The sequence below is a fragment of the Camellia sinensis genome, chromosome 10 (genome assembly GCF_055761805.1).
Source record: "Camellia sinensis isolate YWXY chromosome 10, ASM5576180v1, whole genome shotgun sequence".
In the NCBI taxonomy this organism is placed as follows: domain Eukaryota; kingdom Viridiplantae; phylum Streptophyta; class Magnoliopsida; order Ericales; family Theaceae; genus Camellia; species Camellia sinensis.
In genome coordinates, this window is record NC_138970.1 from 48313384 (window position 1) to 48326141 (window position 12758).

Consider the following 12758-nt stretch of genomic DNA (forward strand, 5'->3'; position numbering starts at 1 on the left):
CGTTACCGCCGTTAATAGTACCTTTAACGACGGTTTTTGTTACCGCCGTTAAAAAAACCGCCGTTAATGCCCTGTTTTGGCGTAGTGACACTACCAAAATAAAAAATAGGACCATACGGAAATAAACTCTCCACTAATAGGACTTATCAGATTAATAAAAAAAAATAGAACTAATTGGAGTACTTATTTATGAGATGAGATTTATTAGTAAATATCCCTTTTTAAAATACCAACAAAGGAAATATTAGATAAATAGGAGATGGGTAAAATAATCGATTTATTGGTGATAATTCATTTCTATGGAAAGATATAGCATTAGGTCTAAAGATTATTTTATTTTATTTTTTGTTTGTTACAAGAATATGAGTAATAAAAGGGCAAATTACATATACCTCCCTCAAGGTTTGGCTAAATTATAGATATCCTTCTGAGGTTTCAGAAATTACATCTCGCCCCCTGAGGTTTGTATTTTTATAACAATTTGTCCCTTGAGATTATATTTCATAACAAATTACCCCCTAATTTGTTATGCAAATATAGCATTCAGGAGAGATTTTGTAATTTCTTAAACCTCAGGGAGTATTTATAATTTAGCCAAACCTCAAGAGATGTATATGTAATTTGCCCTTAATAAAATTGTGCAGTGAAAATGAGATTTTTTTTTTTTTAATTTTTACTCCACCGTCGCTATACCACCACTAGCGAATCATCAAAAAAGTCACCAACACCAAAAATTTTGTTGAAAAAATGGCCTAAAAAGTTGCCGAAAGCATCCAACGACAGCAATAACCGGTGGTGGTATTGATATGGACAAATAAACAATTAAATAGACAAATAAGTTACACATGGACAAATAATGAAATTACACGTGGAAAGATAGGTGAAAAATGAAAATATAGATGATACATGGACAAATACGTGGATAATAAAAAGATGGACAAATAGGTAGAGGTAACATTTTTTTTTTTTTTTTTTTTTGTTACAGGAAAATCCTTCCTACCCTTCCGCAGGTCCAAGGCCGTTTGCAGAGATCACCAGGGTGTCCTGTTAGTCGTTCTGAGCAAGGAGATTATAACCTGGAAACTTGTCCCGACCTCCCAAGACAAGCTCTGCTTAAGTCAGGACTCGCACAGCGAGGGAACATTGAATCCACATCAAGTGCTGATTAGACAACTTAAGGTCCAACCTCCTAACCAACTGTGTTTCGCCCAGAAAATTAGTCAAAGAGAGAAGGAATTGAACTTGTGACCTTGAAACTTAAATTCCAAACCTTAACCACAATGTCACCCACCCTTGGGTTGAGGTAATATTCAAGTTGAATGAAACTTGGGATTATTGTCCAAAAAAATGTTAAAATTGAATTTATGATCCAAGTACCTAAAATGATTACAAAACTGTGCAAAAATGTCAGAATAATCTTCACTTGCATGCTTAGAATCCATTTTTTTTCTATTTTTGTTCTTGAAAACAGAAAAAAGTAAAAAGTAAGCACCAAAAGCATGATAATCTGCTATCCTGACATCAAACTTGAATTCAATATTGAATAATCGGATAAATTATAAATATATTTTTTAAAATTTATTTAAAAAAAGATTATTTTTGTAATTTAAAAAATTATAAATATTTTCAAAAAATTTTATTTAACAGAATTAACTAAAAGAAATAATATTCATAACAAAGCTGTGCAAAAATGTCAGAATAATCTTCACTTGCATGCTTAGAATCAATTTTATTTTTCTATTTTTGTTCTTTTTTCCTTTTTTTTTTTTATTGGTAAATGTTAGTTGTTAATTGTTAGATTAGCACTTATGAGAGAAAATCTTCTTACCCTTAACAAAGCACCTAAATATTTATACTCCCTTAATTCAACTCTCCTAAAAAAAAATTAAACCCATAACTTAAGCCCTAAGAAAGGAACAGAAAAAATTAAACCCATAAATTAAACCCATAACTTTATACTCCCTTAGTTGTTAATTGGTTTTCTATTTTTGTTCTTGAAAACAGAAAAAAAGTAAAAAGTAAGCACAAGAAGCATGACAATCCATTAAAGTTGCTTTCCTGACATTCCCTGAATTCAATCTTGAATAATAGGATAAATTATAAATATATTTCTTAAAATATATTTAAAATATACATTATTTTTTGTCATTTAAAAAATTATAAATACCTTTAAAAAAATTTATTTAACAAAATTAACTAAAAGAAATGAAGTTCATAATTGCTTTTTTATATAATAATAAAAAAATTTAAACTATTAATTAAAATATGTTTCTAATATCATTAAAAACTATTACTGAACTAAATAATTTATTAATAAAATAGACGATTTATTATGAAATTAAAAATCTCAGTAGGTAAAATGTAATTTCCAGAATAATAATGTTATATGCATCAATTAATGTACTAATTAGTGTACCAATTGATGATGTGACATAATTTAAAAGGTTTTTGATATTTGTAATTTGTATAATGAGTAAAGTCAATAATAATGTCATAACTAGTATTAGTACACTAATTAGTGTATGTAGCATCACTGTTTCCAAAAATATATGAGACAGTTCGTATTTTAATCAAATCTCAAGAGATATATTTATAATTTACCCTCAATAATAACATTGTTGGGGCAATTTGTAAGACTTGGTCTTGCCATGTATATAAATTTGTATTTATTCTATGTTTCTCAATTATTTGATATTTTTGTTAACTGACATCGAAAACACCTTTGTTTTCAGGGAACACTCTTAAATTGAATAATGCTTGGGACCCCCTTTTGGGGGTCACCCCCTCACCCCCTTTGCCACGTGGCAGGGGGTGATTGGTGGAGCAGGAAAAAAAAGAAAAAGAAAAAGAAAAGGTGACCAATGAGAGAGAGAGGGGGTCAAAGGGGGTGGGGAAAAAATGGGGGATGGATCATTACTCCTCTTAAATTATTGGGTGATGTACCAATAAATCCTAGATTATAAACTTATGAACTGTTTGGTCTTGAAAAATTTCTTGTGGACGGATAGGTCCTATTATATCCAATTTTACTTGTGAGGGTATTATAAGGCGCGCATGAATTACAATTTAATGGGCGTAATTGGTGCTTTACACAAATGGAAATTACAATTATGGGCAAATGCATTCCAGTGTGATTGGTGATACATCTACATTTTTGATGTGCCAAATAATCTTACACAATCAGCTATATAACAACAATAACATCAACAACCAATACAATACAGACATAATAACAAATACACTGCACAACAAAAATGTAAACACCCACTCAAACTCGAACGCACTTGTTACAGTCCAACCACAGCAGGCACCAAATGCAAACCCAACACCAAAACACCTAGCAGACCACGTCCACAAAAAATGAATCAGAACGCAATGAACACCACAACACTCACCCACCCTCCCAACCCAACCCAACCCAATGTTAAACAATTACAACCCTTGCCGACGTTAACCCCTACTTACATTCAATGTTGACATTTCCAATTCCAGATAAACACGAATCACTCCAAAAGGAAAATGAATCACATTAAGGGTATTAACGTAAATTGAAAAATATCCAAAAATCAACTAATAAAACTTATCCAAAAAAAAAACTTCTAAGACTAAATGGTTTAACTTTCCCTCGCACGGGATTTACTAGTAAATTTTCCTAAATATTTTCTAAATTGATTACAAAATTATTTTCATACAAAAATAAAAGTGATACATTAATAATGGATTTTTTTTAACATTACATTATAAAAACAAAAAAAATATTTTTTTTTAGATTCAACTCTACTGTAAATCAATATTGTCTTAAATAGAAAACAAAAAGGTTCTAAACCTCAAAATTCTAATTTTTATAATTTTTTTTATCTAATTAGATGGAATTACGTAGGAAATTTAAACATACACTACAAGAATTTACACATTTGGCGACCACTTTTGCCGACCAAAAAAATTTTGGTCGCAAAAAAATGATATTTGGCGACCAAATATTAATTAGTCGCGAATGATCATTATTTTTGGCGACCAAATATTATTGGTCGCAGAAGGTTATATTTTGGCGACCAAAAAATGAGTTGGTCGCAGAAAGTGGTGTGCTTTTGCCGACCAACTACAAATTTGGTCGCGGAAGGTCACATATTTTTTGGCGACCAAAAATTTGGTCGCTAAAAACTTATTTTCAGCAACCAAAAAAAATTAGTCGCCAAATTAGTATTTTTAGCGACTAATATGTTAGTCGCCGTTGATTGAGATTTGGCGACTAAAAAAATTAGTCGTTATATATTTGAGGTTTTGCGACAAAAAAGGAATTTAGTCGTTAAAGGCGAAATTTTTTTAGAGGGAAATCTCGCGCCCACCCCTGTTCTCTGTTTACAATTACACACAACATTTTGTTCAAATTATCCTCCATCGCCAAACCTCACCCCATCGTAACAGATCACCACATCTACATCGTCGATGATCCTCCTCCTTCTCCTCCGCATGTGCCTCCGCCGAATCCGAGAAGATCGTCGAGATCTGAATCAGATTTGAGTCCTAGGCCGAGATCTGACCGTCGTGAGCGATCCACAGCGACACAATGGCTTCCAAATCCTACAAGAAGATCATCGATATCTACAACGACCTCATCCTTCAGGTACATACACTACCCCTCCTTCTATTCCATGATTGATCTCTCTTCTTATCAAAACCTAATCCTACGACGGTTCTCCTGCCTCTTATCTCTCTCTCTCCCTGTGCCTGATCTCTACGCCGTCTCAGAGCTTCAAGCAGTTCGATTTCGTCTAAAGGTTCGATCAATTTCAATCTCTCTTTTCTCTATTTCAATCTGTGTGTTGTTTGTATTGGTTTAGCTTTAATAAAACTGATCTGATTTGGCGTATGAAAGCAAGTCCTTCCATTTTATAATCTAGCTAAAAACTCTAGTTCCCAAACAAGGTCTAAATCTAGTTTCCATGGTTCTCAAAAAGCACATCAAAATGAAATTACATTTGCTAGTGAAGGCAGTTTATTTATATGTAAGTGGCATAATAGTTTTGGGATTTGTTGCTATGCTAGTTGCAACAGTATGGTTCTTGAACTATCGTTTGTTGGCCCTTTCTTCCCTGTATCACATGCTTGCTTTTTAAGCTGGAAAAATTATGTGTTGAATTTCCTTTCCTATTTCTCCTTAGCACATGGTTTCTCATTTTTAAGTAGGTTGGTTTCTTTTTCAGGGATCCATACTCGAAGGGAATTGATCCTGATGCATTGAAAACTTCTCTAGCTGCTGCATGTGGTATCTAAATTCTAAAATAATTCCTAAAAGCATAACAATTGCCATTCTATCTTTTAGTGTTTCTTTGAAAATGTTATATGCATTTTGATGAGCTTTACACTTAGTTATTTGATTTGGTTGGTTGGTCTTAGTCGCGGAAGGCCCAAGTCATATTCCTGGATTTAATAGTTGTCTTGTTGGCTGAGAATGCATGTGATCACTTGATGTTGCACAGGTCTTTCAAAATTGTTATTTATTTTTTGCCTTTTTATATAATCTCAAGTGGTATGGTTAAAAAAATAATGGTTGCCAATGAAGAAGTGGCAGTTGCTTCTTATCCTTGCTCCTATATGCCCCTGTATTTATTTCTTAATTCTTGTCAATACATCTGTGCACCTAGTAGACTAGTGTGATAGATAGATTGGGTGCTCTAGCATTCTCCAATAGCATGCTTTCTGGACAATTTTCTTTTGGCTGCTAGATATGGGCGCGATAGCACTCTCTAGAAGCTTCCACTATTGTGCTGCATTAACTTAATTTCATCTCTTCCTTGCTTCTAAGCCTCTCCAAAGCTCTTTAACACCACATTGATTGCCAAGTTATTCCTTACAATGAGATTTCCACAGAATTAAACATAAATTGAAGGAATTAACATCAAATGAATGCAACCTTGCCTATGTAAATCAACATAAATATGCGTTGTTCGGCATTCATGGTAAGCAGGCTTGCTTACTTGTACGTCTTTGTCCATATTGACACTAGTCAACTCATTGATTCTAATTTTGGGTTGTGATATCTGAAAAATGAAAAAGCTAGTCAAGCTTTTCTTCAATTGAACCTGTATTTTCTGTTGCTGTAACTATGTACCCTTTGTGAATCAATAAATTATTTATAATCACATCTGCTGTATTCTATCTGCATGTGCATACAGTATGTAGAAAGTCAATTGGGGAAGAAAGTAAACTCTTGTTTAGCTGTTCTCAAAAGTTTTTTTTATGCCTTCTGTGACAGCTTCCATTTTTAGTTTTGGGATCTATGTTCATTCCTGCATGTTAGTGTTGCGTTTAAACTTACTTTACATTCAACAAAACAATGATGAGGTAGAAATTAACCTGCTTTAATGTGACGTGCAGGAGCGTTAACATCCAATAAGAAGCTAGAAGAATCAAGACATGAGAAGCCATCTGAAACAGAACCAGACCAACTTGCTGAGGATGTTAAGTCGGCTCCTTCTCCAGATGGGGAAGTGGGAACTGGAGGACAAACAAATGGAAAGAAGACTTTAATAGATGCAGTGAAGCCCAAGCATAAGAGAAAAAAGAAGTCATCCTCCAACGTTGATGCAAGTTAGCTGAATGAAAAAATATATCTAGGTATGATACTGACTTTTTTATTTGTGCTAAAAATAATTTTCTTGCCATGCATCTCATAAGTGGATGAATCAACTGGTGAATCTCTGGAAACTGCTATTGATTGGTTGAACTAGTTCTTAATATAGGCTAATAGCCAATATAATTCTGATAACTATGGTGTTAAAAAGGAAGGGTATTTTCAAATTCTAAGACTAAACAAACATGGGACTTATTTTATGTGCAATCTGTTTATGTTTTATTGAGGTATTTTTGTCTTCGTCCGTATATTTTCTCAAGTCATCTTTAAGTGAGTCACGTGACAAACTGCTATGTTTTCGGTGTACGTGAAGCTACCGAGAAATAGTTTGACTTGTGTACTATAAGTGACAAACTAATAGGAGATTAGTCATTGCTTGGTTAGAAACATTCATGGGCTTGCAAGTTAATTTAGTTGTTATTGTGGAGTATGCATGATTGACGTGGTTGAATTTGGACTGTAAACGAAACGGGCCAAGTAGTGGGCTACTCAAGCATGACTTGTTTTTAGTATAATCATTGTATAACCATTGACTTTGCAGACCTCTTTGGCCTAAGAAGACCTCTTTGGCCTGGGGACCTTAGATGTGGATATAAAAACCACCTTCTATTTAAATCTTATATGGAATGCTGTGCTGAGTGCTGGACTATTCTGATGCAGATGGTGGCAACAATGACATCCAGTGGGAAATCTCTTTGCTACAATCTGCCAGTACTAGAAGTATTGTCCCAGAATTTGTTAGTGTGTGCTCTGTACCTCTTTCCGACAAAGGTTCACAGGAATAGATCTTATGCGTTAATTTTATTGTATTATTCTTGGTGATGTGCCTTGGTTCTACTGAATAAAATTGAATTACAAAATGCCTTGGTTCTACACCTTTGCCTTTGTATCTATGAATGTAATGGTAGAAGGTCGTATCCAGTGCACAAAGCTCCTGTTTACATTTGGGTCTGAGGGATGGTAAATAGATTTCCCTCCACTTTATTACTATTTTTTTCCTAATGGAGAGGCTGATTCCCACGACTTTAATATCTTCAATCAATCAATTATTGGGCTTTTATATGTATGGATAGATTTTAGTCACGGTTTCCGAATGTTTCCATCTATTCCAAGTTCCTTTTTTCGTTTCTTTCTATAGTCTTTTTGAAACATTAATGTTTCCATGCATACTGACATGACACTGGGTTGGAATTTTGATCCTTGCTGTTGTAAGGTAATCTTTTTAAAAACCAATATCTACTCATTAATGAATGAACAAAAATGAAAAGAAAAAATCATCTCGAACAACAAAGACCTGGTAGTTCTTCATCTTTATATGTGTATGTGTGTATCTACTCATCTTTATGTGTATGTGTGTATGTTTCTTTATATTTGTTGGTGGAATTGAGGTAATGCTTCTCTATGCATTTGAATTCAAAAACATATATTTGTAGAGCTCTTCATGGGCATCTTCTTACTGTCTGCCTTTGCTGTAATTAGTAATATAGAATTCAACTGTTGACTCACTGGAATTGGTTTCAATGTTTTTGGTTTTTGGTTTCTTCTTTTGCTTTTAAAGTTATGATTTTGGGGGATATGGTTAGACTTCTCAAGACAGTTTTTGGGTTAGGATTTATTTTATTTTATTTTTTATGTTGTTATTAAATTTCATCACCTTTGGATACTTTGACCATTTTAATTATTTTCTTGTGTATCAGACTTCAATATAGTAATAATATCCTTCTGAGGTGGTCCACTTATCCTGATGAGCTGAGCTGGCCCGTTTTCTTCTCTCTTTTGTGTTGTTGAATAGCTTTGACAATTTTATGCAACTTGTGATTGGTACATTATGAACACCCATGAGCTGAGTTGAGCTAACCTGGAGCTGAGCTGCACCTTTGGACTCTATTTCGTCTTCGCTTGCCTATTGCTCCTCCTCCAACCACTCATCTTTGGCCTAGGTAACATTGTCCCACTTCGTACTCTTCTTCTTCAACCTCCAAATTGATTTCACTTATAGATGATTCGACTTTAAGTTCAATCTTGTACAGAATACTTGTGGTTAATCCATTATATTGAGCTCTATACATATATATATATATATGTGTGTGTGTGTGTGTGTGTGTGTGTGTGTACTAGAATGTGTGCACACCTGATGGGTGATATGAAAATAAAAAATATATGTGGGGAAAAAAAACTGAAGAAGTTACAGAATTTGAAATTTGAAATTCAAACTAGGCCTCAACTATATAGTACATTGAGGATTCGTTTAAGTGTCGATTCGAGTAAAGAGGATTCGTTTATGTTCATAGAATTTTCTGTGTTGATTTTGTTTTTGTTGTTTTTGGGTATTGTATTGAAACAGCTATGAGTTAAACAAATCAAAGTTTATTGCATATCTGAGGGATGTGAAGCTAATTTACAATACCATGATAGGTAATGGACTTGCCCAATTATTGGGATTTGAACAAAAAACAAAAAAAGGATGAATTTTTGTTCAGAAAACTATGATTTGCCTAATAGTTTGTACAGGAGCTAAATAATCTGAGATTCAGAAACATTGGTGTTGTTTGTAAAGCAAATTGATCCCATATCAGAAAAAAAGAAGTTGAGGTATGACATGACATGGAACTAGTGTGTATATAAAATGAAGTTCTCAAGTTTTTTTTTTGGCATATAATATCATAGACTACTTTGTGTGACTTGAAACCAACCAAAGGAAGACAGATGTAAAAATAAAAATGAAAAAGAGAACTAAAAGGAAGGGAACATAGATAGCCTTCCATCACTGAGGCCCGTTTGGGGTGGTTGCTTTTTCGCTAAAAATAGTCAAAAAGTCAAAACACCCAATAACATCAATCTTACTATTTTTTTGAATGTCTTTCATGAAAAGCAAAAAAGTTAACTAAAATAGCCACTTCCCAAACACCCCCTAAAGATCATTGAAATTTTGTATCTTTGTGCTGTTTATCTAGTGGGAATGTAGGGGCTGTCATCTTCTTTTGGTGATATTGGTATTGCTCTTTTCCATGAATTTTAAAAGGTTGAGAATCCCGTCTCTGTGCTGTGCTTTAGTTTGGGAAGGGGAGGGTGAACACATGGAAGGAAAGGTGAGATTACCCATAGGTGGATATGGCTTCCTTGAGGCAAGTGATACAAGGAAAATGTTATCCTTCTTCTCAATGCTTATACTTTGTAGATATGTTTATCTAGTGGGAATGTTATCCTTCTTCTCAATGCGTCTTCTCAATCCTTCTTCTCAACCTCTTGTTCATTCTGTAATGGCAGGGAAGTACATATATTTTTCTTGCAAAGATTGACAATTTACTTGGGGTGATCCTAACTATATGTATGGATCAGTTCTGATTCAATTGAGATGGGAATATCCTGGCTTAATACTCGAGCATTATGAACTCTGAAGTCTAAAGAAAAGTGAAAACTGATTCAGGGTGATCCAGGGCTAAAGACAGGGTGTTCATAGTGAACACTCACCTTACCAATTTACAGGTATTCAGAGTTTGTTTTGCTCGCCGCCAAGGATAAAGAGTGGTTACCTGCAGTGAGGCATAATAAGTTTCCAAATAGAGTCTCAACATGCAAATGTTGGAGCTTGATATACATTTTAAGCCCATTCCTGGACAGCTTAAGCTTTTGAGGTAACTGGTTACATAACAGTACAATTTACTGTTGTAGATTAATAAGCTTTTCTAGTCAAAAGTAACTTGTGAGTACCTAAAGTAACAAGGCATTGGAATCGTGGAGGGTTTCTGTCTCATTTCATTAGTGAAATAAAGCTTCAAAGAGTTGCTATTTATGAGCGAGTATTAAGAGAGTTCCAATGTAAGGCTGGTTTAAAGATTTCAGTTATTTGCTTTCATGATGTCCTACTTTAACGGGCATGACTCCTTTTGGATTGTGATTGCAGTGTTGACAAGCAATGCAACTTTTCCAGACAAGATACCATCGTCTAGCTCTTCTTTGTTTGATCAGCAATCAACTGACGCATCTTCCTCTGGGTAAGTTAATGTTGTTCAGAGATCTCAGATGATATTTTTGGTCGAGTTTATGCTGTTATTGTTATCATTTACATAATGCTTAGAAGCTTATAACCAGGAAAAATCGTTTGTCTTCTAAACACATGCATTGCTTTTCCATCGTTTGGCTCATTTCACTTGGTGAGAGCTATCTAAAATGTGGAAAACAGTGCTTTTCTGGTCCCCCCACATACATATTTTTTTGTTATGCTGGTGTCTGTAATTGTTTAGGGAGTCACTGAAGGTGAAGGGAAAGTGTTCATTCACAAATGACCAGGAATGAGTCTTGAGCTTTGTAAAATCCCTGTATTTGATTACCCTTAAATGAGAGACTCATTATTGAAATTCTAATTATTGAAATCCCTGTATTGGATGCTAATTATTGAATTCAAAATTGCAGACTCAAATGAATGAGCTAACGGAGCACATGGAGGCAGCAACTTTTGCACCCTCGAACCCATTATATAGGCAGCAGGTATTTTCATTATTTTTACTAGTTTTTACTTTAAATTGCCCAGAGCTACTATACAACTTAATCCTCTTATTGAATGATAGGTTGCTGATTCACTTAGTAGTCATCCCACTGTTCGGCCAATGTCATATCAACAACAATCTCATGCATTTTCATCCCAAGAGGTGAGCAATCATTTAATCAAAGCTTTTTTGACAATACAATATCTTATTAATTAAAATACTTGTTCTGATTAAATATAGGTTTACCTTTCAAAGAAGAAGAAGAAGATGAAGAAGAACTAACAAGGTAAAAGTACTAACATCACTAGTTTTTAATTTCTCACTTTTCTAAATCTATTAAGACATGATGTTTGCTTAATGTTTACTAGTGAGTCAATTCAACAAATAAAAGAATAGATGACATGTAGAAAAGAGAGATGTGAAGTACTGGTTTTGTCATTGATGGAGTACTCCTTAGAAGTGATTAACATGTAGAGAAATAAACAATATCAAATCAAATATATATATTTCTGAGTGCTGATTTGCATCCAAATCTATTTTTTAAATTATACTAGCTCAAAGTTGGACCAAAATTTGCCAACCTTGAAGAAGCCCTCGAATAACTCACTTGCATCCAAATCTGTTTTCACCCTCCTATAGAAAAGCACATAAGCAGCAGCTGACTTCACATCTTCTTCGTTTATGGGCGAAATGTGGCTGTCATCGAAGTTTATTTCCTATACGTAAAGCTTATTTCTAGTATGCTACTTTGTAAGAGGAATACCGTCGAGATATTTTTTATTATCTGTCTGGACTATGATGCTCTGGCTCTAAACAGACTGAATCATGCTATACTCATTTGTCTTCAAGAGTTAGTAGTCTCCTTTGTTTTATTTATTGCTTTTCCTATGGTTTTTTATTTATTTAATTTTTATTTATTCCAGGAATACTATAGCACCAGTTCTAATAAAATGTTGCTTTTAAAATGATATTATCAATGAGAAATACAATGAGAGTTGATATATCTCTATAAGGTATGGAGTTGGAGTTGGTGACTGTGGTACAGTTGCACCCCTTGAATTTTTTATAAGAAACACAATGAGAGTTGAGTTGAGTTGACCAGTTCTATCTGTTGTAGTTTATAAAACATTGAACCTAGCGGCCTTAACCCTCCCCAACCTTGTTGAGTTCCTCCCCAAACCCGTCACATTGGGGATAGTATGGGCCAAGTTACTGGATGCGTTTGCTATATTGCACTCACTATGTTTAATGGGTTGACACAGCTGAGCTTCGATGAACATTAGCAATGGGTGGAGAGAGATATGGTGTTGGAAGCTAAAATAACAGTTGAGGCCAGAGGATTTGAGCTTAGAATAGGATGGGGTTGGAAACCATCAATGACAACAAATATGAAAGGTCCCTCAAAGAATTTGTTAAGAGATGATTTTGTAAAGTATGTATTATGGTTGGGGTGGGGTGGGACTCGTATATTTTTTTTTCTCCTTGTGTCTTTGTTTTTGACTCTGGCAGGTTTAAATGCGGTCAAAGTATCAGATAAATCCAGTGATATGTAGAACTGTATCATTACAAATGCTCATTTGCATAGCTATATCTTCGTCTTATTCTTATTCTTCTTCTCTCTCTCTCTCTCTCTCTCT

General features: G+C 34.2%; 2 long non-coding RNA genes across 3 annotated transcripts; both read left to right on the forward strand.

Moving 5' to 3' along the window:
- The first annotated feature begins 4817 nt into the window (after positions 1-4817).
- On the forward strand, positions 4818-7657 carry LOC145801619 (uncharacterized). Of its 2 annotated transcripts, XR_014343244.1 has the most exons (3): positions 4841-5960; positions 6379-6618; positions 7295-7657. It is a non-coding gene; the product is annotated as an uncharacterized LOC145801619 (long non-coding RNA). The 2 variants fall into 2 exon arrangements; XR_014343243.1 differs by having other exon boundaries at positions 4818-6618.
- A 2208-nt stretch (positions 7658-9865) lies between these two features.
- Positions 9866-12551, forward strand: LOC145801620 (uncharacterized). Its single transcript, XR_014343245.1, has 4 exons — positions 9866-10629; positions 11048-11122; positions 11203-11283; positions 11362-12551. It is a non-coding gene; the product is annotated as an uncharacterized LOC145801620 (long non-coding RNA).
- Positions 12552-12758: the final 207 nt, after the last annotated feature.